At 34.5% G+C, this 25,455-nt stretch overlaps 1 protein-coding gene across 3 annotated transcripts in view; it reads right to left on the reverse strand.

The window, feature by feature from the left end:
* SPATA5 (spermatogenesis associated 5) overlaps nucleotides 1-25,455 on the reverse strand; it is a 320,569-nt gene that overhangs the window by 186,776 nt on the left and 108,338 nt on the right. The gene's annotated exons all lie outside the window — the stretch shown is intronic.

Consider the following 25,455-nt stretch of genomic DNA (forward strand, 5'->3'; position numbering starts at 1 on the left):
AGAGAAGAAAGTCGTCACAAACTGCAACATGTAAAGAAGTCAAGAGGCCACAGAAATAGAAGTAAAACCAGGACATTACTGTGCCATATAAAAGTAAGAGAATGTTTCAAGAAGAAGGAGAGCACAGTAGTGAATAAAGTTAACAGATAATGGCTGACACTTGTAGTTTTGCTTTTTCCTTTAGTAACAAAACCCTTTAATTCAAGCTGTCCACCCAGCCACTCAAAACACAGAAGATATTTATTTTCCTGACTCTCCTGTAGTTGAATATGGTCATATAGCTAAGATCAAATGGCACATAAATGATACGTGCAATTTATGGGCTATGCCCTTAAAGTGAGGGAGTGTGCTTCCTATTTATTACCTCATCTCCTCACCTTAATGAAAAGCAAGTGACATGACAGTGAGGATTTTCACCATGTGGCCAAAGGGATGGTACAACAGCAAGTTAGAAAGAAACAGTTTCTAACAGTTTCTAACAGTTTCTAACAGTTTCTATGGAACCACTGTATCAGCAAGTGGTTCTATTTGGTTAAATTACTCCCTTTAAAAGACGCTTAACTGAAGATGCAGTAGCCTCAATATTTCAGAATTCATCACAGCAGATTTATGAGATGGGTATGTACAAAGAATACTGTCAACATATTTTGAACAAAAGGTACAACATATGACATATACATTACATTAATACTATAGGAAGTATTGGATCATAAAAAGCATATGATACTCTTCTACAGTATGAAACTGAAACTGCTAAGCATATTCAACCTTGTAGATCTAAAAATTAGACATAGGTTTAGCCTGCGCTTTTTTTTTTTTTTAACAATTATTTAAAAGTTCAACTGTGATTTTTTTTTTCAGTCACCGAAAAGAAACTTTGGTACAACTTTAATTGAATTCTTGTCATCATAATTAAGTATAAGAAAATCTACCATTAGAATATTCAAGGTTAATGTTACACAACTGATTTTTATATATCTTAATGACACATTAAATAACAGAATAACACAAAAACTTCAAATCTAATTCTTTTAAAATGTATGTCCTAAAAACAATCTCTAAATTATTTATTTACTGGAAATTTGGAAAGGAGTAGGAAACTTGCATCTTTTATGCATGCACAGAATTATCAAAAAAATCTTATTCAAGTATCAAAAAAAGTTTGAAGCTAAGAAAAAAAAGTAGTAATTATTTACCAAACCTTTATTTAATATTTACACTCTGACTTTCTACCAATTTCCAGCAAACTACCAGTAGGATGCCTGTTTCTCAGACACAATGGATTTTTTTTTCCCTGACTAAATGCATTTCTGAACCAAAAGCATACAGAGTTAATAAACGGAAGGAAAAGCAAATACACAGTTGTCATTTTTAAATTATATTCTTAAAAGGTTTAGGGGTATCATTTGTGGAACACAAAGAGATTTCCTTCTCTAACAGCATTCCAGGACATCACTCTTTCCTGCCTACCAGCAGACAAGATTATACTTGTCTGGAATGTCAGTGAAGTATTTATACAAAGGCAGTTTTTCAGAAACTTCTTATTGTGAACACAAAACAGGAAATACAGTAATACCGTCAGTATATGTTAAACACTATTTAGTATAAACGGTATTTCTCTTTTAATAAGTACTAGGTTAACCTCCAAAAGAAGTAGGTGAAAATGAGCACATCTATAAACACAAACCGCAAGTCGTTTGAGCTAGCCAGGGGAAAGGTTTAGGAAGAAAAACTCAATTAAACTTTCAGAATTTGCCAAACTATGTTTGAGTAAGTGTTATGCTACAGTCTCTAAGAAAAATTCATTTTTCTCAAGTTCACAGAGGAAAATAAAAGTATTCTATAAAAGTCAATATTTTATTGAATGAAAAACAGCCTAGTAATAAGTTAATTTAATTGAAATACTGATTCAGAGGCAGAAAAACAAATTTCTCTGTAAAAGAGCCACCCATCAAAAACACCAAATAAAACACTTCATGTTCTAAAAAACATTTTTCAACTCTTTTTCATTAAAAAACAAAAACTTATTTATCTCCCATAAAGACATTAATTCTACAGCCCTACTATTAAAGAGTTTTAAATTTTATTTACAAATAGATTATAAAGTACAGTTGGTATTTCAAGTAGAATAAATATTACAGAGATTAATTTTAATTTTCCATATGACAGCAAAATGAACTTTGGTTTGACTGCCCCCTGCTGATGTGAAATTCTCAAAACTATAGAAGTTGATAAAACTGTGATTTTTTTAAACAACTGTTTTTAATCAGAAATTTGTTTCAATTTCTTGTTGAAAACTATGGAGATTTAAATATTTAATTTCTCTTACTTTCACTCAAACAGGCAAACATTTATGGATATGCATAACCTGGCACTCACAAAAACATGACTTTGTGTGGCATCACAAAAATATGATTTCTTTCTGACCCCAAAATACTTAGAAGTTATTAGATGGATAGAAAAAAAAAACCTGGAAAAGAATAAACTATTAGAGAAAATCAAGAACTGAACTAAGTGATACTGAAGAGAAGCAAGCTAGAGAGACTGGTAGGGCCAAACTGTTTTTAAAAATTAATAAAAAAAGGTTAAGACTGAGACAGCTGAGTAAAAGTAAAGAGATGGTATTAGGCAGATGCAGAAGACACAAAATAAGCAAAAGCCTAGAGGAAATAAGCATTATAGAATGCACAGAACACAGGAGCCCTATCTGCCAGAACAAATGGATAAATGTTTAGTGAGAATAGAAAACAGTGAGAGATTGGGATCCAATTTTTAAAACTGAAAAGGTCAGAATGAAGAGCTGGACTTGAGGCAAACAACAGGGAGCCACTGAAGGTTCCACAATCCGGTAACCTGGTAAAGCAGTATTGTAATCAGGTAAAGCAGCATAATAACATGGTTAAAGACAATCCTTGAGGAAGAGAACTATAAAACAGAATGAAGGCAAAATGGAGGAAGAAGAACCTAGAGGCAGAGAGACTTGTTAAGGGACAAGTACAGTAAGCCAAGGGGAGAAGTGAACCAGAAATGGAAGCAGTGGGAAAGGAAAAGGAAAAGGAAATTGAGATACATTTTTGAAGCATTAAAAACAAAACTGGGTGACTGCATTCAAATTTTTGCCCAATTCTTATACCAAATTAAATGACTGTTAAGCTCAACTGAAATATAAGAGGAGTAGTGGACAATGAGTGAACAGAAAGGAAAACTGTAGTGTCACTGGAGCTAATGGGATACAGAGTTTCAAAAAGATATGTGTAGTCAGTAAGACCAAATAAGAACCCTTAAGAAGCCATATATTTTGCACAGTAATCAATGGTGACCTTTACATTTCACTTATACTCAGGCGGAACTAGAGAGCTTAAAACTTTACAAACTGAGATGAGATACACAAACTTAGTAGAACAATTCATTTTAGGGAGAACTCATCCATCTCAGAGTAGAGGAAAAGTGGAACATGGAACATGTAAACAGTAGGAAAAAGCTATGTTTATAGTTAAAAATGGGCTACACAAGGAATTCCATGGAGAGTGGTCTCAATTATCTCTATAAATCAGTTTCTAAGTTCATTTCTCAAAAAAAAAAAGAATAAAAGATTAATATTTAGGAAAAAAATTGGAAAATATTTGATATCACTTTTCTATCCAGGAGGAGAGTTTCTACTGTAGATATCCAATCTCAAGGGATGGCTTCATCTAGCCAAGACTTCTCATTTTTCCATACATGTCTAGAAAAATCTATATGCTACTTTTTTTTAAAGTTTAAAGCTGACCCACCCATGACACTGCTTCCTACACATACAAACATAGTCTTTCTGAACATGGTTTATGCAAAGACATCTAGAATTAGGCATGCAACTCAGTAACAGACCTTATTCATATGCCATAGGTAAAAGTGGTAATGGTAATGTGTCTCCTAAGATAAAACAGTATTTTTATTTTAGAATCACCAAAAAAACCGAAACAAAACCCATGAGAAATCATAATTTCTGAATTTTATGTTACATTTTCTTTGCAAAGAAATTTGTTAAAAGACGTACAATACTGGAGTTAGATTTCAAGTAATTTATTTGCTTACAGAGCAAATTATCTGTAATATTTCTGGCCCAATTTCACTATCTTGTATCACTGTAATGTGATAAAGAAAATGAATATTATAATTATAAAATTTCCTCTTAAAACTCACATTCAGAAAATGATGCGACAAACCTCAGGATATGAAGAGGTTTCATAAGAACATATTTTTTAATTGAAGAGGACACCAGCTGTTTTGAGGCAAGGTCTTATTCTTCTTCATGACTAAATATTCTGAATATTGCAATAAAATTGATATGAGATGTTAACACTAATTGATACTTCCTAGAAAAGATTAAAAATCAAGAACTCATATATATTTGTACAAGGAATGAAAGTACTACACTGATTACACATCTATATAATAGACCAGATAAGTTCTCTCTAAAGTTAAACAGGCAGAGGTCTGATAATACCTTTTTCTCTTAAAGTTGTAAAAGATTTCATAGTTGATTAAATAAAATATTAGAAAAAGAAAAAAATAACCATTTTTTTGTTCTTTGAATATTATCCTCTAGTCTTTATATAAATGAACACTTCTTTTTAGCAATAGTTATATTTTAGGTATTTCAAACATCTTTTGCAATTTAAAAATGTCAGTTTTTCATTTTCAGACTCAGTGAAAAATGGATTTTTTCAAGGCAATTGCCTTTTGAAAAAGAAATAAATGTTCCTTTGACAAGAGATTTCTCTGAAAAATAAATAAATAAATAAAAAGGTCAATTTTTAGGAGTTCGCGTCGTGGCACAGCGGAAACGAATCTGACTAGAAACCATGAGGTTGCCGGTTCGATCCCTGGCCTCACTCAGTGGATTAAGGATCCGGCTTTGCTGTGAGCTGTGATATGGGTCGCAGAAGCAGGTCGGATCTGGCATTGCCGTGGCTCTGGTGTAGGCCAGAAGCTGTAGCTCCGATTAGACCTCTAGCCTGGGAACCTCCATATGCCGCAGGTGCGGCCCTGAAAAGACAAAAGACAAAAAAAAAAAAGGTCAATTTTTAGAAAGTAAAAGATATATGATAAAACAATAGGAATGACAATTTTAAACTGAGGACTTTAATCAACACTTCACATAGGACATACCTGGATGAAGAGAAGAGGTGGATTTAAAAACACTACCCACAACTGAACTGTTGTCTAACATGTGTAATCAAAAAAAGATGACATGGCCAATATAATAACTGTATACTATATTCATTAAAGTTGATTAATATAAATGCAAGAAGACAGTCCTATGTATAGAAAGAACAGTTTATCAATACAACATCAAAAATATTTCTTTCTGGTATTTTCCTTCATTAGTTATTATTGCAGTAAACATCAAAAGTAGCAGTATTATGTCCAGAGAAGAATATATATGTCCCAGAGCAAATATACCTCTTTTCCATTAGCTTATCCTGAGAAACTATTTGCCTTATTATCTAAATATTATGCTAGACATTAAAACAAGTAAGTTTTGAACATTACAGATTGGAAGTAGGGGGTGATATATGGACATGTGTGGGGAAAAAAAAAAAAAAACAAGTAGGAAATTGAGAGAGTACATAGGCTCCTGAGTTAGCAATGAAGAATATAGTGTGATGGTATCCTTGAAACTGACAAAGCTAGTTTAAAATAAAAAGTTAAATTTGCACCCTAGGAGTTCCTGTCGTGGCTCAGCGGTTAACGAACCCATCTAGCATCCGTGAGGACACAGGTTCGATCCCTGGCCTCATTCAGTGTGCTAAGGATCCAGCGTTGCCAAGAGCTGTGCTGTAGGTTGCAGACACAGCTCGGATCCAGTGTTGCTGTGACTCTGGCGTACAGCTCCAAGATTCAACCCCCTGGCCTGGAAACCTCTGTCTGCCGTGGATGCGGCCCTAAAAAGACAAAAAGACCAAAAACAAACAAAAAATGCACCCTAAAAGGTTTTATGAATAATCAGCCTTGAATATACTCATCTTTTAAGAACTTAGGAGAGAAAGGTTCAATATGATCTAAGGGGGTACAAAAAGATAGGTAGCATTTGACTCAATTGAAATAGTCTACTTAGACAAGAAGGTTACCAAACGAAGTATCCTGAATTTGAGTAACAATCCTCACTCACCAAGACTTAGTCTTGCCTGAGGGACATGTTTAGGTACTATATATGATGGCGGCACACACAATAAGAAAAGTGATTTATGTATATATAAGTTGAAAGGATAGTTAATACTAATTATTAGTTGTATTATAAATAAAACAGATAAAATGATGTCACTAACACACTGAAGTCCTTTCTTAATTATTAGCCCTTAATTATTATTGTCTTTGTTTTTCAGAGTTTGTCTGAGAAGTGGATAAAGGCAAGATAGATGATATCAAAAAAGATATAGGCAGACCTTTAAATATGGGCATTATGTTAATGACTCACAGGAGCGATTAATTAGCAGGGACCCATCCACACTCCCCTGACCAGTACTTGCAACAGTTAAGACAAAACTGAAATGGCTGGTCAGGTTGATAAATTCTGTGAGTTTGAAAGAGATGAAAATCACTATAAGGAAATATCCCATAATTATGGCCTCATTAACACAATACTATCTAAACTGAACCTTTATCTTTGTAATCTCCTCTGAAGTTCTGTAAGCCCCAGCACATCTAGCTCATTAATTTTGTAGGAAATGTTACGATTTTCAAGAATAAACAAATCAGAAAATGAAAATCAAATGGGGACTGAAGATATATCTAACCTGCTTCCTACTCTATTTCATCTGAATTTTTTATGTCTAAGAAGAGGAAGTGTGGAAAGGGGAAAGCAAAGTACATACCTTCCTAGACTCTTTGGAAAAGATGTAGGAAGAGGTTCCCATTATGACACAGCAGGTTCAGAACCCGACATAATGTCCATGAGGATACAGGTTTGATCGCTGGCCTTACCCAGTGGCTTAAGGATCTGGCCTTGCCCCAAGCTTGCAGCATAGGCTGCAGATGTGGCTCAGATCTGCTGTTGCCATGGCTGTGATGTAGGCCTCAGCTGAAACTCTGATTCAAACCCTAGCCCAGGATCTTCCATATGCCGCAGATGAGGCCGTAAAAAGGAAAAGAAAAAACCAAAAGATCAAGGATATTTACTGCTTAACTCATCTCTCTGAAGCCAAGGTTATGATTTTCTGGCTCCTCAGAGATAAGAGCAAGAGACAGAAGGAGATGGACTGAAATGGCAGAACAAATAAAGTGTCTAAATGATACAAGAAACTTGCTCACACCTAGAATTACCTTAGCACTTTCAGCAATAAATCAGTCAATTATAACCCTTCATAAATATTTCCTTTTTTCCAAGACACCCTGTCTTTATTTCTGCCTTAATATTTTTATAATTGCTTTAAACAAAGTCCCATATTGTTGAAGAAAGTGTCAAATATTTCTAATTTAAAAATTAGACGTATTTTTTCCCAATAAAGAGAAAACCTAGGTTATCAACACCTAAAAATATCAAACACAAAATTTAAGAACTGTCTATTTTAAAGGTGAAGGCAATATAAAAGAATTCCCAGGAAACAAAAAGAAAATGCAAATATACAGAGGAAACCTAATGAGGAAAATAAGGTCAACTGTAATTTTTTAAATATTGTGGAGTTAAGAAGATGACTCACATTTGGTTCCTAATGTATTTTTTTGGTTTTAGCGCAATGAATGGAATATTACTAAATCTCTTTAAAGGCTATATGCTCTGTCCCATGTCCTACTTCCATTAGCGTCAGTGGTTGTAATAGGCATGCCCTGGATCCTAGGCCAGGTTCCAAAAACCTAGCTCTCTGGAAGGCAATATAAACACTTTTTGTCAGTCTCTAACTAATCTACCACTAAGTTGCTAGGTTTGTTTGTGTTTATACATGTGTGGCCACATATACTCCTTCTATTGCAATTTATTGTTATTTGAGTAGATAATGAAAATGAATGGAGGTACAATAGTTCCATTTGTGGAATGAACAAGGGAATGCCTACTTCTTACATTAGGGTGCAGCAATCGATTAGTTAAAGGTTGGACAATTCTTTTAATTCATCCGAGAAAAGTTTAGTGTCAATACAAATTAGGAAATAGCCATTTGACAGGTTTAAAATTATCACATGACTTTCCAGATGTGTTAACTGAGGCTTAGACATTAAATAAATTACCCACAGTCATAACTAGGAAGTAAATTCAGAGTTTCAGGCTGTTGAATATCCTGCTAAGATAATTAACTTTACACATTATAATTATTCTCTTTTATGAAATGATTTGATTCATCAATAGAGAAGTAATTCTATACAACTCCATATTCTACAAAATAGAAGTTTCCTTTCATATTTCTGAAGGGAAAAAATAACACAATTTCTCATATTCTTCTATAATAAAATAAGATTGTTTGGGGAGTTCCCATTGTGACACAGGGGAGACGAATCCAACTAGTAACCATGAGGATGAGAGCTAGATCTCTGGCCTTGCTCAGTGGGTGGAGGATCTGGCATTGCCATGAGATACGCTGAAGGTCACAGACAAAGCTTGGATCCCATGTGGCTGTGACGTAGGCCTGCAGCTGTAGCTCTGATTGGACTCCTAGCCTGGGAACTTGCATATGCCTCATGAGTGGCCCTAAAAAAGCAAAAAAGCAAAAAAAAAAAAAAAAAAAAGTTCTGGAGTTCCCATGTGGCTCAGTGGTAACAAATTTAACTAATATCTATGAGGATGCAGATTTGATCCCTGGCCTTGCTCGGTGGGTTAAGTATCCGTGTTGCCATGAGCTATGGTGTAGGTCATAGACGCAGCTTGAATCCTGTGTTGCTGTGGCTGTGGCGTATGCCAGCAGCTGCAGCTCTAATTAGACCCCTAGCCTGGGAACCTCCAATATGCTGCAAGTGCGGCCCTAAAAAGGAAAAAAAAAAAAAAGATTGCTTTTCATTTCTCTGTATCATGAGGCAACCATATTGTCTCCATGAACATTTTTCAAAGAGTGTTTGTTTGTGTTTACCATACCCATAAACACCCAAATCAATATCTAAAGTCTCTTTTCTCTCATATTAGTAATTCAAACAAATGAAACAAAATCCCCCTATAAAACACTGTAAATATTAGTGTCACTATTCATTTTGAAAAAACTCTCAACAAGGTAAAAATCCATTGCTTGAGAGCAGGGTTTCTCAACCTCAACCTGACTGATTTGGGCTAGATAATACTTTGTTGTGGGAGCTTTCCTGTATATTATAGGACATTCAGCAGTAGCTCTGACCTGTACCTACTGGATGCCAATATCATCATTCCACTTGCACAACCCATAATGTGCCCACACACTGTCAAATGTCCTGAAGGATTGGTTGGAATCAGCAGGTTGAAAACCACTGCTATAGAAGATTGCAAAATTCCCATAATTAGAATTTTTAAAGAAAAGAAGAATCAGCTTCCAGCATAGCTCAAATAATGATACAGAAACTGGTTCTAATAGTTTTTATTTGATTTATAGAATCTCTTGAAGTTTTTCTTCTAGTTGTTGTTTATATAATTTTCTCCCTCTAAACTTTCTTTTTTTTCTTTCATAACTGAGATTTTGTTGGTTGTTTTGAGGATCAGAACACAGACGTTTCAATTTGTACACAATTTTTAGCATATGTACCAAAAATCTAAAAAAATCATATAATTTTGATTCTTTTCTCAACTGTTATTCCAGTGACTTTACAGCTTAAAATCTGGAGGCAAATTTTCCTTAACAAGATATCAAGTACCAATATCTTCAAATGTTGATGTGTTGTTATATCATAAGTTCCACTAATTCACAATTTAATATCATATACACTATGTACTCACATGTTCAGTCTTTCACAGCACATTAACAAAATTATTAGGAAAACTTAACTACCACGACCAAAGATGTTACAGTGCACAAAATTCTGACAAGAAGGTCCAAGATCAAGGAGTGATTTGCTTTGCTTTAGGAAACAGTTCAACCAAAAACAACAAGGGAAGAGAAGTAATTTAGTGTTCGAGACGTTAAATGCACAAGTGACTCCAAATTGCCATTTATCCCTCTGTATTTCATGCAGAGTCAAAATTCTTATAACTTTTTTTTTAACAAATAGAAATGTCCTCAAAATAATTTTTGAATTGCCAGTGTACCCATTACTGTACTTGTCCATGTTTTTCTTAACTTTGATTGACAAAGATGACAAAATATAAACCTAGAAGTTCCAGATCAGGGTCAAAGTTGGGGGCTGTGAGGAGCTACACATGGAAATTAAAAAAATGAAGTAGAGATAATTAGCAATTTAATAAGTGACACTTCTGTTTGATTCATCAACATAAGCACCCTTCCCAAAGGTTGAACTGGTGAGGATTTTGCAAGCTATTAAACACTGTTTATAGCTGGATTTTTTTAAAAACTGGATATGAGGCTGAAGCATACTAAAGGCTATTACTAAGGCAGAGGGAAGTTTTAATCCCTATAGAAATCTGGGTAAGTAAGCAAAGACTCTAGCTGATGGCACAGATAATACAATTCAGTTCCAGGCCAAAGCACTGTATTTGTTTTTGTTGTTTTTCTCCTATCCTATCAGCAGCCTATCTCCATGGATTTGTCTGGGAAAATGATAAACAGTAAAGCAAGCGACCCTCTCCATCCCTCTAAATTATCTTCCCAGCAAAGACCCCAAGCAAAGCTTTTGGTAGAAACATCTTTTTAAATGTACATTTTTATGTATTATAGGTTACTTAAAACCAATGAAAATAAATGCAGGAGAAAGTGCACACACAGAGTATTTATGCACAGTCTTCATTCCTTGAGGAAAAAGCCAATGACAATCATTAATTATTTGTAAATACATGAAACAGAAAATCTAAATATGTGAATGACTCCCCACCAGTACCTGATAACTAAATTACAGTAGTTTAGTTACAAACCAGATTTAACCACCACTGGCCATCTATGCCCAAGACTTTAAAAATTTAACATTCAAATTGTCATCTAAATCAAGGAAATAAGAATCAAAATATGTAACCTAATCCAAAGGAAATGGCAAAATCATTCTGGATAAGTAAAAAAAAAAAAAAAAAATCAAGGAAATAAAACAGGAAAAATCTAAACAGAGTTTCTGTGCCTGGGACACTTCGGAAGAATGTTTAAAACACAACAGAAGAAAAAAAATGCTACTACTCTGAGTGTTGGATAAAGAAGAATAGAAACAAAATTCATTATTCCATACTTAAGTATTCTAACTGTCCACATTTTATGCTTTTAGATATTTATTTAGACAAAATGATTCCATGTTACTATGTTTCTGATGGAAGAGAAGCTGAAATTTTAATGATGGAAGTAATTAAGTTTCATAAGACTTAAAAGATACATAAACAAATATGGACTATTAAAAAAACACGCCATCCTTAAATCAAGAACCATCTGGGGCAGTATTATTTTCTTACATGGAGGGAACCTATGCAATAGACTCTAACAAAAAATTCACAAGGGGAGTGCATCCATGCCTGAATTTGATCTCAATGATTTGAGAACATATAAAACAAATAAAAATTAATAACTTGGGCCATCAGTTTTCTTGGTTTTTCTTTACCTCCTTATTTGTCTTTAGGAGGACTCTATAGTTTCTCTTTGGCATTTACAGAAAATAACTAACAACATTAAAATATCTTTTAAACTAATGTTTCCAAAACCAAGGAGAAGGACATGCCACTCTGGAGCCCAGAGTTCTGAATTCACTCAGTCATTTGGTGGTGTACTCATTCAACAAATACCAATTTAATCTTTGGTATTAATAAACAGTATTCATAAGGTCCTCTATAAAAATGATAATAATTAACATTTCTATAATTTTTGAGTACGTATGAAACATTTTTACTACATTATTATAATTAACTTTTCACTCAAGGCTTTATGATCTACTGTAAAAGGGGAAAAGTTAAATTTGTGATGAATAAGAGGCAGAGACAGGAGGCAGCTGTAGGGAGTCATTGAAAATTATGGAATTAAGAATAGATTTTTCAGACAAAAAAAAAATGGTTTCCTTTGCTGTGCAAAAGCTTGTCAGTTCGATTAAGTCCCATTGGTTTATTTTTGCTCTTATTTCTGTTGCCTTGGGAGAATGACCTGAGGAAATATTCTTAAAAAAGACACATACACCCACATATTCATTGCAGCACTAATCACAACAGCCAAGACATGGAAACAACCCAAATGTCCATCGACAGACAACTGGATTAGGAAGATGTGGTATATATACACAATGGAATACTACTCAGCCATAAAAAAGAACAACATAATGCCATTTGCAGCCACATGGATGGAACTAGAGACTCTCATACTAAGTGAAATAAGTCAGAAAGAGAAAGACAAATACCACGTGATATCACTTATAACTGGAATCTAATATAGGGCACAAATGAACCTTTCTACAGAAAAGAAAATCATGGACTTGGAGAACAGACTTGTGGCTGCCCAGGGGGAGAGGGAGGGAGAGGGAGGGAGTGGGAGGGATTGGGAGTATGGGGTTATCGGGTGCAAACTATTGCTCTTGGAATGGATTTACAATGAGATCCTTCTGTGTAGCATTGAGAACTATGTCTAGATACTTACATCACAACATGACAATGGGAGGAAAAATTATGTATACATGTATATGTAACCTGATCCCCATGCTGTACAGTGGGAAAAAATATATATATTAAGCAAAAAAAAAAAAAAAAAAAAAGGAGTTCCCGTCGTGATGCAGTGGAACCGAACCCAACTAGGAACCATGAGGTTTGATCCCTGGCCTCGATCACTGGGTTACAGATCTGGTGTTGCCATGAGCTGTGGTGTAGTTCACAGACATGGCTGGGATCTGGCATTGCTGTGGCTGTGGTGTGGGTGTAGGCCAGCAGCTGCAGCTCCCATTCCGACCCCTAGCCTGGGAACCTCCATATGCCACAGGTGAGGCCCTAAAAAGACCACAAAAAAAAAAGAATGGATTTTTCAAGACTAATGTTCTTTGTCCTATGCCACCATAAGTCTTAAATACATAACCTTTACTGGAAATGCTAATTCCTTCACTGTCCTGTGGTTTCCCAGTCTTCCATCAAATCAAAAATTTAATGAGCCCCGTTTATTGTCTTATTAAATGTACAATCTGAGGGGTATCTTAAAATTTAGGTGTCTATAAATACTAACAAGATATCAAATTCTATACTAAACCAGAATAGAAGGGTTCAAAAGTTATATATATACTCAAATTACAGTAAAGACAATAATTATTTCCTAATGCTTTAAGAAAACTTCATTAATGTATTTATTCTTAGACAGCTAAACATCTGAATTTAGGAAAACTAGAAGTGAATCTTATGTGAAGGGTGACAGAATAAAGTTATCTCAATTTCTTGGCTAACATGGCATGCTAGTTCCAGTTAATGATATAAATTACAGTCATAAAAAGTACCACATAACATCCCAATCTCTTCAAGAGTCAATTTATATAATATAAAGATTTATTTGGGTAATGCCTTTATACAGAATACTTTCAATTAAAAACTTCTGAAATATTATTTATTTTAAATAAAAACAAACCTTGGAAATCATATTGTGATTATGTGCATGTGTATATGTGGCCATATAATGCCCAATAAATGTTGATGAGATGAGAAAGATAAAATGAAAGAATATATGTCAGCTTAAAATTGGAAAGCAATGGCTTTAACATTAAAATGATAGAAAAGGGGAGTTACTGTTGTGGCTTGGTGGTAACAAACCCAGCTAGTAACCATGAGGATGTGGATTCGATCTCTTGCCTCGCTCAGTAGGTTAAGGATCTGGCATTGCCGTGAGCTGTGGTATAGGTCGCAGATGAGGCTCAGATCCGGTGTTGCTATGGCTGTGGTGTAGGCCAGCAGCTATTGCTCCGATTTGACCCTTAGCCTGGGAACTTCTGTACGCCATGGGTGTGGCCCTAAAAAGCAAATAAAATAAAATGATAAGACCAGGTGGCATTTATTCCCAACATGCACTACTCCCTGGAATTAGGAAACCATTTCTTTTCATAGAATACTCTTCTCAGGTTATTTAGAATACTACATTACAAAAATTTAAATTTTAAAAGTAAATGTAAATTTTATAAAAAATAAACTTTTTAAATGAAGTATTGATATAGAGTATACTCATTTGGAAGCACGTCATGATAACATGAGAAACTGACACACTGGAGGATAAAGAATAAAGTATTCAGAGACAGAAAGCCCTGCCTTTACCACTTAGTTCTTGAACCATGGCAAGATATTAATCTCCCTGAACATCAATTTTCTCATCTCCAAAATGTAAACAGAAACACTACTTTGCAGGGTCATTAGAATTACAGATGATGTGGCCTGCTCAATTAAAAGTGGTAATATTTATGATTTTTCTGATTTCCTTCATGTATTTTTATTTTTTACTTTAAAAAATAATACCAAGAAAAAAAATTCCTACACTGAAATGCATAAAACCATTTATTCATATTTATATAGGTAGATTTACCTATAATATTCAATATATACATTACACTTTCATTTGGGCTACACTTTTACTTTGTTTTCCATGAAGAAAATCCTTGCTGCTTATGAGAACATTTGGCTTTTGTCACTGTGAAGGAATACAGGTTCAGGTCACAAACGTGAATGTGAAATATCAACTCATGGAAACTTGGCTTCAGAATACTGTTCTCCTTACTAATTTTGCAAACTATGTAGGCAGGGTAATCAACTATCACCAAAACATACTCACAAATCTAACTAGAAGGAAAAGAAATTTTAGGAGAAATATTTCTTATTTTAATAGTAATTAAACATGCAACCACATTACTTCCTCAAGATCATCAGAAAAGTTAACATACGGTCTCATCTTAGTGTGTGCCTTTCTTTTCAATAAATGTATTACTCAACTACCCAAAACAATTTTTACTAAACATTTCTCTACTACTCCCAAGGAAAAAGCTACATAAACAGGATATAACTGGTGATAAAGTAAAGAGGTAAGAATGTAAGAAATACTAGTTTCCTCAATGAATTACATACAAAACAAATTAAAAAGATACATAAGTTAACTCAAGAAATTCTTTTCATTTTACAATAAAATTACAGCCGACACAAAAATGCTGATGCTTTCCAAATTTATTAATGTAGCTCATTATAAAAGTATGTAAGACAGGTTTCCTTCATATTAACTGCTTACTATGTGTTCCAGGTACTTGGATATATTAGTAAACAGAACAAAAATCCTTGCCCTTACAGAGTTTACACTGGAACAAGGGGAGATAGACAATAATAAATGTTTTAAATAAGCAGACTATATGGTAATAAATGCTATAGAAAAAAATAATTGAGTAGCACAGAAGGGAATCAGGAGTACCAGAGAAAAGGAGCTGGAGTACTTACGGTGTCAGACAACTGATACAATTATTGCCTAAGAGAGGCAGTATTATTACTGCTTCAGACAAATGAGATCTATCTTATGAGTATTTCCTAGCTCTTATAAATTCTATTAGCTTTCTGCAACTGGTGTTAAAATTAGTAATAAAAAGAGAGTCAAATATTTTTTGTAGGACATGTTTGATTTTGCCTCTCCATCCCTAAGCACACTGCCTGGCATATATCAGATGCTCAATAGATGTGTGGTAAATGACTCAATAAACAGTTTATTTGAACAGTTTTGGTCACAAAATTTTTTCAGGGATTTTCCTAAACAGTCACACAGTAAATATTTACATATCGTTGGCCAAATAAGCAATGAGTGTGGCAGTGTTCCAATAAAACTTTATTTATAAAAACAAGCAGTGAGCATAGGAGTTTTCCAATCTCTGCTTAGTTTATTCTGTATCTAATTGCCTTAGTCTTCAGTTAATTTTCATGGGAGTATAAAGGTAAATTTATCATCTACTTTCAAATGTTAACTTTTTCAGTTCTAATCAACTAACTCAACAAAACATAATTACAACAACACATGCAAACTCCACTTCTCCCTCCCTCTTTCTTCTCTTTTTCTCTTTTCTTTTCTCTTTTTTAAGTGAAGTTTGATAACTTAAACTGTGGCAAAAGCTATTCATTAGTTGATGTTATACCATAATTTCAACAAAGGAGAATATACATACATGCAGCACTGTCAGTCATCTGGTAATACAACGCAAATGTCTGAGAGTGAATTCAAGTTTATGAAGCAAAAACAGATGCTGGTCAAAGTATTAAATAAGCAAACAATTCAAAGACATTAAGTCTGACATAGAATTTAAGATTTAACTTAGTGGTTCAGAGTGTGAGTTCTGAAATTGCCTAAATTTTTTTAACTGCCAGCTCCAAAGAATTAGGCAGTTTACTTAATCTTTTTAAGTAACAGTTTCCTCAGCTGTAAACCAGGGGCCATAGCAGTGCCTACCTAATAAAGTCACTGCAGTCAATAAAATATCAGCTTTCTAGTGGCCTTTGAAAAAGCACATCTACATTTTATCCAGAAGAGGAAATGAGTACATCATTAAGCCTGAACACAAGGGATTACTGAAGGAGAACTCTTAAATCTTCAAAAGTATACTAACTGTGCTTAAAAATATAACTTTGCAGAGTTCCCGTCGTGGCTCAGTGGTTAACAAATCCGACTAGGAACCATGAGGTTGCAGGTTCGATCCCTGGCCTTGCTCAGTGGGTTAAGGATCTAGCGTTGCCGTGAGCTGTGGTGTAGGTTGCAGACACACCTGGATCCCAAGTTGCTGTGGCTCTCTGCGGTGTAGGCCAACGGCTATAGCTCCGATTCGACCCCTGGCCTGGGAACCTCCATATGCTGCGGGAGCGGCCCTAGAAATGACAAAAAAACAAAACAAAACAAAAAAACAAACCTTTGCTCACACATTAATGTTTAATTTTCTTCACCTTTCTACTTACATAAACTGTAATGATAACTCTTGTTTATATCTTACTACATCAAATAGTTTTTGCACTTTAATAGAAAAAAAATTCCAGAATCAAGATTTCCAAAACGTATAATTATAATTTGTTTATACTTGTTTTTTCCATAATAAAACATACTTCTGAATAAGTCTGTCATCAAATGTCATCAAATATGTAAACTTCCCTCCAACTCTCAAATCTGATTTCTATCCCTATCACCCCGCTTTTCCAGAATGTTCCATGAATGGAATCAGTCATTATATTCTGTAGCCTTTTGCATCTGGCTTTTTTTGCCCAGAATGACACCTTTTAGGATTTCATCCATCATGTTGCATATATCAGTAATTTATCCCTTTTCACAGCTGAACAGTAACTTCATTGTAGGAACATAACACAATTTCTTTACATATTCATTAGTTAATAGACATTTGGGACTGTTTAGGTAATTATGAATAAAGCTGCTTTAAGGACTTACTTACAGGTCTTTTGTGGACAAATGTTTAATTTCTCTTGGATGAATATCTAGGAGTAGGATTGCTATGTAGTGTTATGAGTATATATTTAACAAGAAACTTTTCATTAAAAAAACAAAGACATAACTTCATTTAAACTTTGAAAAAAGATCTTAACTTGATGGTATACTATAGTTCTTAGGAGAGAACACAGACTGCTAATGCTACACAATTTATCAAAATTAAGAATACAATAGAGTTGTATAAAATACAGAGTGCTTGCTTATTTATATTTGACTAGAATCAATTAGATAACATATGTAAACCACCTGGCACATGCCTGGTGCATTATATATACCTAATGACTGCTAGTTCTCTCTCCACTGTTCAAATTCCCCTTTTCTTAATGTTCCCAACTTCCACGAACTAAACTCACATAAACCTACATTTAAACTTAAGTCGTTACTTGTTAAATAAGTTATACAGTAGAACACACATACAATTGCAATGACTATTATTAAAAGCAAAGCAAATTCTATGTATTTGCTTAAGCTGTTTATCCTTCAGCTGTACGAGGGAAAGCCTCTAAAAGCAGAAGATTCCTAGTAATATTCCATTATACATAGATATATATACCACATCTTCTTTATCCAATTGTCTGCTGATGGACACTTGGATCTCTTCCATATCTTGTCTATTGTAAATAGTGCTGCACTGACACTGAGGTGCATGTGTCTTTGAATTCGATTTTTTTTTTTTTCTGGACATATACCCAGGAGTGGGAATGCTGGATCCTATGACAATTCTATTTTTTAGTTTTTTGAGGAACCTACATACTATTCTCCATAGCAGCTGCAACACATACATTCCCACCACAGTGTACAAGGCTTCCCTTTCTTCACATCCTCTCCAACAACTGCTATTTAAAGACTTTTTTGAAAGCCATTCTGAGAAGTGTAAGGTGATATTTCACTGTGGATTTGATCTGCATTGCCCTTTTAAATAGTGATATGGAGTATCTTTTCATATGCCTATTAGTCATCTGTATGTCTTCTTTAGAAAAATGTCTATTTAGGTCTTCAGTCCATTTTTTATTTGGGTTTTTTTTTATATTGAGTTGTATGAGCTGTTTATATATAGTGAAATAAGTCAGAGACAAATATATATGAGATCTAGAAAACAATACAAATGGATTTATACAACAAAACAGCAGAAGATTCATAGATAAAGAAAACAAACTAGTGGTTACCAGTAGGGGGAGAAAAAAGGAGAGGGGCACATTAGTATGGGATTAACAGATACAAACTACTATGTATAAAATATATAAGAAACAAAAATATACTGTAAAGCATAGGGGATTATAGCCATTACATTGTAATAACATTTAATGAAGTATAAACTATAATTAACTCACTACACTGTACACCTAAAACTAATATAACATTGTAAATCAACTCTACTTCAATGAATAAATTAAATGAATAAAAATTTAATTGATGACTGAAAAAAATAAAATGAAAGCAGATCCTGCACACAGGAAACATTTCAGGTGAGTATCACCATCTTGTGTCCAAAAAGAGTAATTGCAATACCAAATTTATTGTCAGAGAACATAGATGATAGAGGTGAGAGAGTATGAGGTCTAAAATCCACTTTTCAAAATTTACTCTGATGTATATGCCATATATTACTGCAAACAAAGTTTAAACTGTTCATGATTTATAATACTTTTAAATTCACCTGTGTTTTAAATTAGATGGCATATATCTTAAGAACTGAGGTTCCTATTATATGCCCCCCCCCCGATACTTTGGCAACCCCTTCCAATACACAAATACACACACACACTGAATATAATACCAAACAAAAAAAAAAGAAATATTACAGTTAACATTCTCTGTGCACTTTAAAACTAATCATCAAATACGCTTCTTTTTTTTTCTTTTTAGGGCTGCACCTGCTGCCAGCCTACATCCAAGCCATGGCAACAGCAGATCCTAGCCTCATCTGCAAACTATGCCCCACCTTGTGGCAAGGCCTGATCCTTAACCCACTAAGCAAGGCCAGGGCCCAAACCTGCATCCTCATAGACACCATGTTGGGTTCTTAACCTGCTGAGCCACAACGTCAACTCCCAAATTAGCTCTTCTACTAATGACTTTAAAACATTCATTACATGGCTTCAGATTTAGTTCTTGGCTACACTGAACATTAGTTCTCAAATATGGGATTCTATTAAGCATTAATAATCCAAGAGAGGAAGCTTTTTCAAATCTAAAAGTAACTCAATTTAAAATAATCATAAAGTTAGACATTTCTAACAGAATTATTTTTATATTAACAGAAGCTTTTAAAAATAGCATATTAAATAGACCAAAATACTACAGGCTGAACAGACAACTGTGAATAGAGAAAATATGCAGCTCAACAAGTTTTCCTTTTTCACAGAGTAATAAATTTTCAGGGAAGAAGTTAAGGTGTTTTTCAACTGTCAACTAAGTTTTCTATTACACAACAGCAGCTTTAAACTGATTTATGGCTCTCGCCCCCTTTTCTGACAATCAAGTGGTTAAAAAGAAAAGTCACTTTTGCACACCTGGATGATATTTACTTTCTTTACAACCTATTTCAAGAAAGGCACTTTTCAATAACAAGAAAGTTTAAAAATATGATACCTGAAAATTTTTTCTTAAAAAACTACCCCTGAGTTTCCACTGTGTCTCAGAGGATTAAGAATCCAACTAGGATCCATGAGGATGTGAGTTCAATCCCTGGCCTCGCTCAGTGGGTTAAGGATGCAGCAATGCCACAAGCTTCAGTGTAAGTCACAGATGCAGCTTGAATCTGGCATTGCTGTGACTGTGGCATAGGCTGGCAGCTGCAGCTCCAGTTTGACCTCTGGCCTGGGAACTTCCATATGCCACAGGTGCGGCCCTAAATAGACCAAAAAATAAAAAATAAAAAATAAAAAAATCATCCCACAAACCCTTCAAAAACAAAAACAAAACCTCAGAAAATTATTTCGTAAATATCATCCTTTTATGTAGCATTTAGAATCTCTACTACTATATATCTCTCTGTCACAAAATACAAGAATTACAGAACTTTAATGATGTATCAGAGACTATGGAGTACATTTTTTACAGGTACAGAAACAGAAGCCTAGAGAGGCTAAATAATTTCAAATAATACAGTTTGATAGCAACAAACCTAGAAAACACCATCCCTTCATCTTTGCCTGTCTCATTTTCCTTTTTGCTTTTTTTTTTCTTTCCTGCTTTATAGGGCCGTAGATATGGCAAATGAAGTTCCCAGGCTAGGGGTCAAATGAGAGCTGTAGCTGCCAATCTGCACCACAGCCACAGTAACACAGGATTTGAGCCTCATCTTCAACCTACACCACAGCTCACAGCAACGCCGGATCCTTAACCCACTAAGCAAGGGCAGGGATCGAACCCGTACCCTCATGGATACTAGTTGAGCTCGTTACCTCTAAACCACAAGGGGAACTTCCTTCCCTTTTCTCCAAATAGGTTTATTTCATTTTATTTTTAGGTATAATTTACATACCATAAAATCCACCCATTTTTAAGTGTACAGTTCAATGGCTGACATATAACCATCAACAAACTCTAGTTTTATAATATTTTCATCATCTGGAAAATTTCCCTCATCCATATTTGTAGTCAATCTCCACTCCCACACTTAGCGCCAATCAATAATCTGCTTTCTATCACTACAGGCTTGACTTTTCTAGAAATTTTATACAAATGGAATGATACAATATGTAATCTTTTATATCTTAAAGAAATGTCCTTGGATTTCACTCATGTTATTATGGGTATAGTTATTCATTCCATTTTTTTTACTGAAGTATAACTGACTTCCAATATTATGTCAATTTCAGGTGTACAAAACAGTGACTTGACATTTTTCACATTATGAAGTGATCATCACAGCAAGTCTACTTACCATTTGTCACCACACGAAGTTGTTAAAACAATGTTATTGACTATATTCCCTGTGCTATACATTACATTCCTGTGACCTATTTTATACCTGGAAGTTTGTACCCCTAATTCCCTTCACCTAATTTGCCCATCCCCTCACTCCCCTCCACTCTGTAATTTATTCTCTGTATCCATGAGTCTGTTTTGTTGTTTGTTCATTTGTTATGCTTTTTAGATTCCACATGTGAGCTAATATAGTAGTTTATCTTTGTCAGATTTCTTTCACTTACTATAACACCCTCTAGGTCTATCAATGTTGTTCCAAATGTCAAGAGTATATATGCACTATTCATCAATGGGCACTTAGGTCACTTCCTTATCTTGGCTATTGTAAATGATGTTGCAAAGAACACTGGGGTACATATTTTTTTGTTTTGGGGTTTTCATTTTTTCAGATAAATACCCAGAAGTAGAATTGCTAGGTCATATGGTAGTTCTACTTAATCCTTATTAATACTTGTTATTTTAGATGTTCCTATGATGGGTACATAAACATTTACAAATGTTATATCTTTCTCTTAAATTCACCCCTTTATCATTATGTAATACCCATCTTTGTCCTTTGCTATGGTCTTTGTTTTAAAGTCTACTTTTTCTAATATCACTTTTGCTAGCCCAGCTTTTTGTTTCCACTTACATGGAATACCTTTTTCTATCCCTATAATTTCAGTCTGTATGTGTCATTAGATCTGAAGTAAATCTCTTGTAGGCAGCATATGTGTGCATCATTTTTTTTTAATCAAGCCACCATATGTCTTTTAATTGGAGCACTTAGTCCACTTACCTTTAAAGACATTATTGATAGATATGTACTTATTAACATTTTAATTGTTTTCTGGCTGTTTTTATAGTCCTCTGTTTCAGTCTTTTTCTCTTGGTCTCTTGCCTTGTGGTTTGATTATGTCTGATTTCCTTTCTCTTTATTTTTATGCATCTATTGTAAGTTTCTGATTTGTGGTTACTGTGAGGTTCTTATATATCAACCTATTTATATAGCTACTTGTTTTAAGCTATTAGTCACTTAAGTCAAATTCATTCTAAAATCACTATATTTTTATTCCACTCTAATGTTTTATGATTTTGATGTCATATTTACACTTTTTATTTTGTGTACCCTTAACTACTTACTGTAGGTATAGCTGAATTTACTACTTTTTTAAATTTTAACCTTCATACTAGCTTTTCAAGTGGTTGACACGTTGCATTTAGCATATATTTGCCTTCGAGATTTTTTTTTCTTTCACATATTTTATTTCTTGTTATGCCCTTCCTGTGTAAAAAAGACCCTTTAACATTTCTTGTAAGGCCAGGTTAGTGGTGACCAACTCCTTTAGTTTTTGCTTGTCCAGCAAGCTCTTTATCTCTCCTTACTTCTAAATAGTAACCTTGCCAGGTACATTATTCTTTGGGTACTAAGTTTTTTCCCTTCAGTATTTTCAATATATCATACCACTCCCTTCTGTTCTGCGACATGCTTGCTGAAAAACCAGCAGATAGTCTTAACGGCAATTCCCATATATGTGACTACAGTTGACCCTTGAACATCTTGGGAGTTAATCAACATATAATTTATAATCAGCCCTCAGTATCCACAGTTCCTTTGGACCCATGATTTCAGCCAACTATGGATCATGTAGCACTGTAGTATTTACCATTAGAAAATATCTGCATATAAGTAGACCCTTGCAATTCAAACCCACACTGTTGATAGATCAACTTTAGTTGTTTTTCTCTTGCTGACTTTAAAATATTTATTATCTTTAACTTATGTCATTTTATTATGATGTGTTTCGGTTTAGATCTCTTGGATTCATCTTCTTTGGGACTGTCTGGGCTTCTTGGACCTGGATACCTGTTTCCTTTCCTGGGTTAAGAAAGTGTTCAACCTTTATTTCATCAAATACGTTTTCTGTCCCTTTCTCTCTTCTCATTCTTGGACTTTTAAATGCAAATGTTAGTATGTTTAATGTTATCCCAGAGGTCTCTCAAACTACCCTCACTTTTAAAAATTATTTTCCCTTTTTGTTGTTATGATTGGGCAATTTCCACTATTCTGTCTTCTAGATCACTGATCAATTTTTCTGCATTGTCTCATCAGCTGTTGATTCTTTCTAGTGTATTTTTCGTTTCTATTACCATATTCTTCAGCTCTGGTTTGTTCCTTCTAATATTTTCTAAGTCTTTGTCAAAATTTTCATTGTAGTCCTCCATTCTTCTCCCAAGTAAATGAGCATTAGGTTCCCTTGCATTAGGCTCCTCCCCTATTCATTTTCTTTCTTCTAAAACATATTCCTTTGTCTCATTTTGTTTGATTTTGTTTCTGTGAATTAGGTGAAACAGCTACCTCTCCTGGCTCGTGTAGAAGCATCCCCTGTGTAGGCTGAATGTGCTGCGCATCTCTGGCAGGCCAGGTGGAGTTGGAGTGGGTGCAGGCTGGCAGGGGACAGGCATTCTGAGGTATACCACATTGGGGCTAATCTGGCTAGATGGCTGGAGCTAGAGGGGACATGAGCCAGGGGGTCCCAGGGCTCAACTTCTAAGACTTAAATCAACAGCATAAGCCCAAAGCAGTGAAGCTACTACTCAACTAAAGACTTTGAGGAAAGACTTGGACATTTTAGTTTTGTTTTTCTTTTGTTTCTGATGACATTAAATCCAACAGCAATCCACTGTGTGACTGAGCTGGCAAATAAACTCATGCAATCCTGGAATGTATTAGCTGAAGCATAGTATTCATATTAAAGGCTTTAAGTGACTCAGTAAGCTCTGTACTAATCACACTAAAAAACTAATTATAGTATATACATTTGTGGATGCTACAATGTCAGAGAGAAAGAAACAAATGGACAACAGTTCAGGAAAAAAAGAAAGGTAAGAATGCTGAAGATGGAATAAGAGTATCATATGAAATAAAATCAGATGCAAAGCCTGGAGGAAAAAAGACTTGTTGATGAGGTGGAATGCAAAGATAAGACATATAACACAGTTTTCAAAAATAAAGAACCATAGAGAAGAGGTATTAAAAACAGTTCTTTATAGCATTTTGGAATAGAATCAGATGGGTATGTAGAAGCTCTAGGCAGAAAAAAAGCTGCTGATTCAGGAGAATAAAGACCTTCTGACAGTGTGCAACAAAGATGAAGTGGTTTATTTCATGAGTTAACAGGTTCTCTATCAGTATAAGTGGGTAAATAAAGGAAGGAGAAACAACAGGCAGAAATTTTATAACAGGGTCAGTGCAGCAGAAGGATAAGTAGACTAACATACCTTCCACGGTCTCTCCGATCTTTAAAAAAATTAATTTCTCTTAGAACTTGAGTATCAAGGGCAATATGTATTTTATTATGTTATTACTCTTACTCTTACTCTAATACAAGATTAAACATACTCCCATCTGCATAGTTACATCATCAAGTATTACTGACTAAAGCAATGTATAAACATAGACTCTTAACTCCTTAAAAATTAAATATATTGCCTGAAAATCCCAATGATGACAAACACTATAAAGGTGATTCAACTCACAATTATAAAAAGCAAAAACCGGAGTTCCCGTCGTCGCGCAGTGGTTAACGAATCCGACTAGGAACCATGAGGTTGCGGGTTTGGTCCCTGCCCTTGCTCAGTGGGTTAACGGTCCGGCGTTGCGGTGAGCTGTGGTGTAGGTTGCAGACGCGGCTCGGATCCCGCGTTGCTGTGGCTCTGGCGTAGGCCGGTGGCTACAGCTCTGATTCAACCCCTAGCCTGGGAACCTCCATATGCCGCGGGAGCAGCCCAAGAAATAGCAACAACAACAACAACAAAGACAAAAAAAAATAAAATAAAACAAAATAAAAAGCAAAAACCAATGCAACTTTAAAATTGAGATGTCATGAATATTTACTATTTTTTCATATAATAAAAACTTCATTTCTATATTTATGTTTTATAGTAAGACACTCATTTGGAAACAATAATTATTTGCTCCATGAAAACATATTTTAAAAGATTAAATATTTTTAAAATGTTCAAGAAGAGACTGAAGTCACTTCAAAGAACAAGAAGTTAG

This window comes from Phacochoerus africanus, chromosome 10 (assembly GCF_016906955.1).
Source record: "Phacochoerus africanus isolate WHEZ1 chromosome 10, ROS_Pafr_v1, whole genome shotgun sequence".
Classification (NCBI taxonomy): domain Eukaryota; kingdom Metazoa; phylum Chordata; class Mammalia; order Artiodactyla; family Suidae; genus Phacochoerus; species Phacochoerus africanus.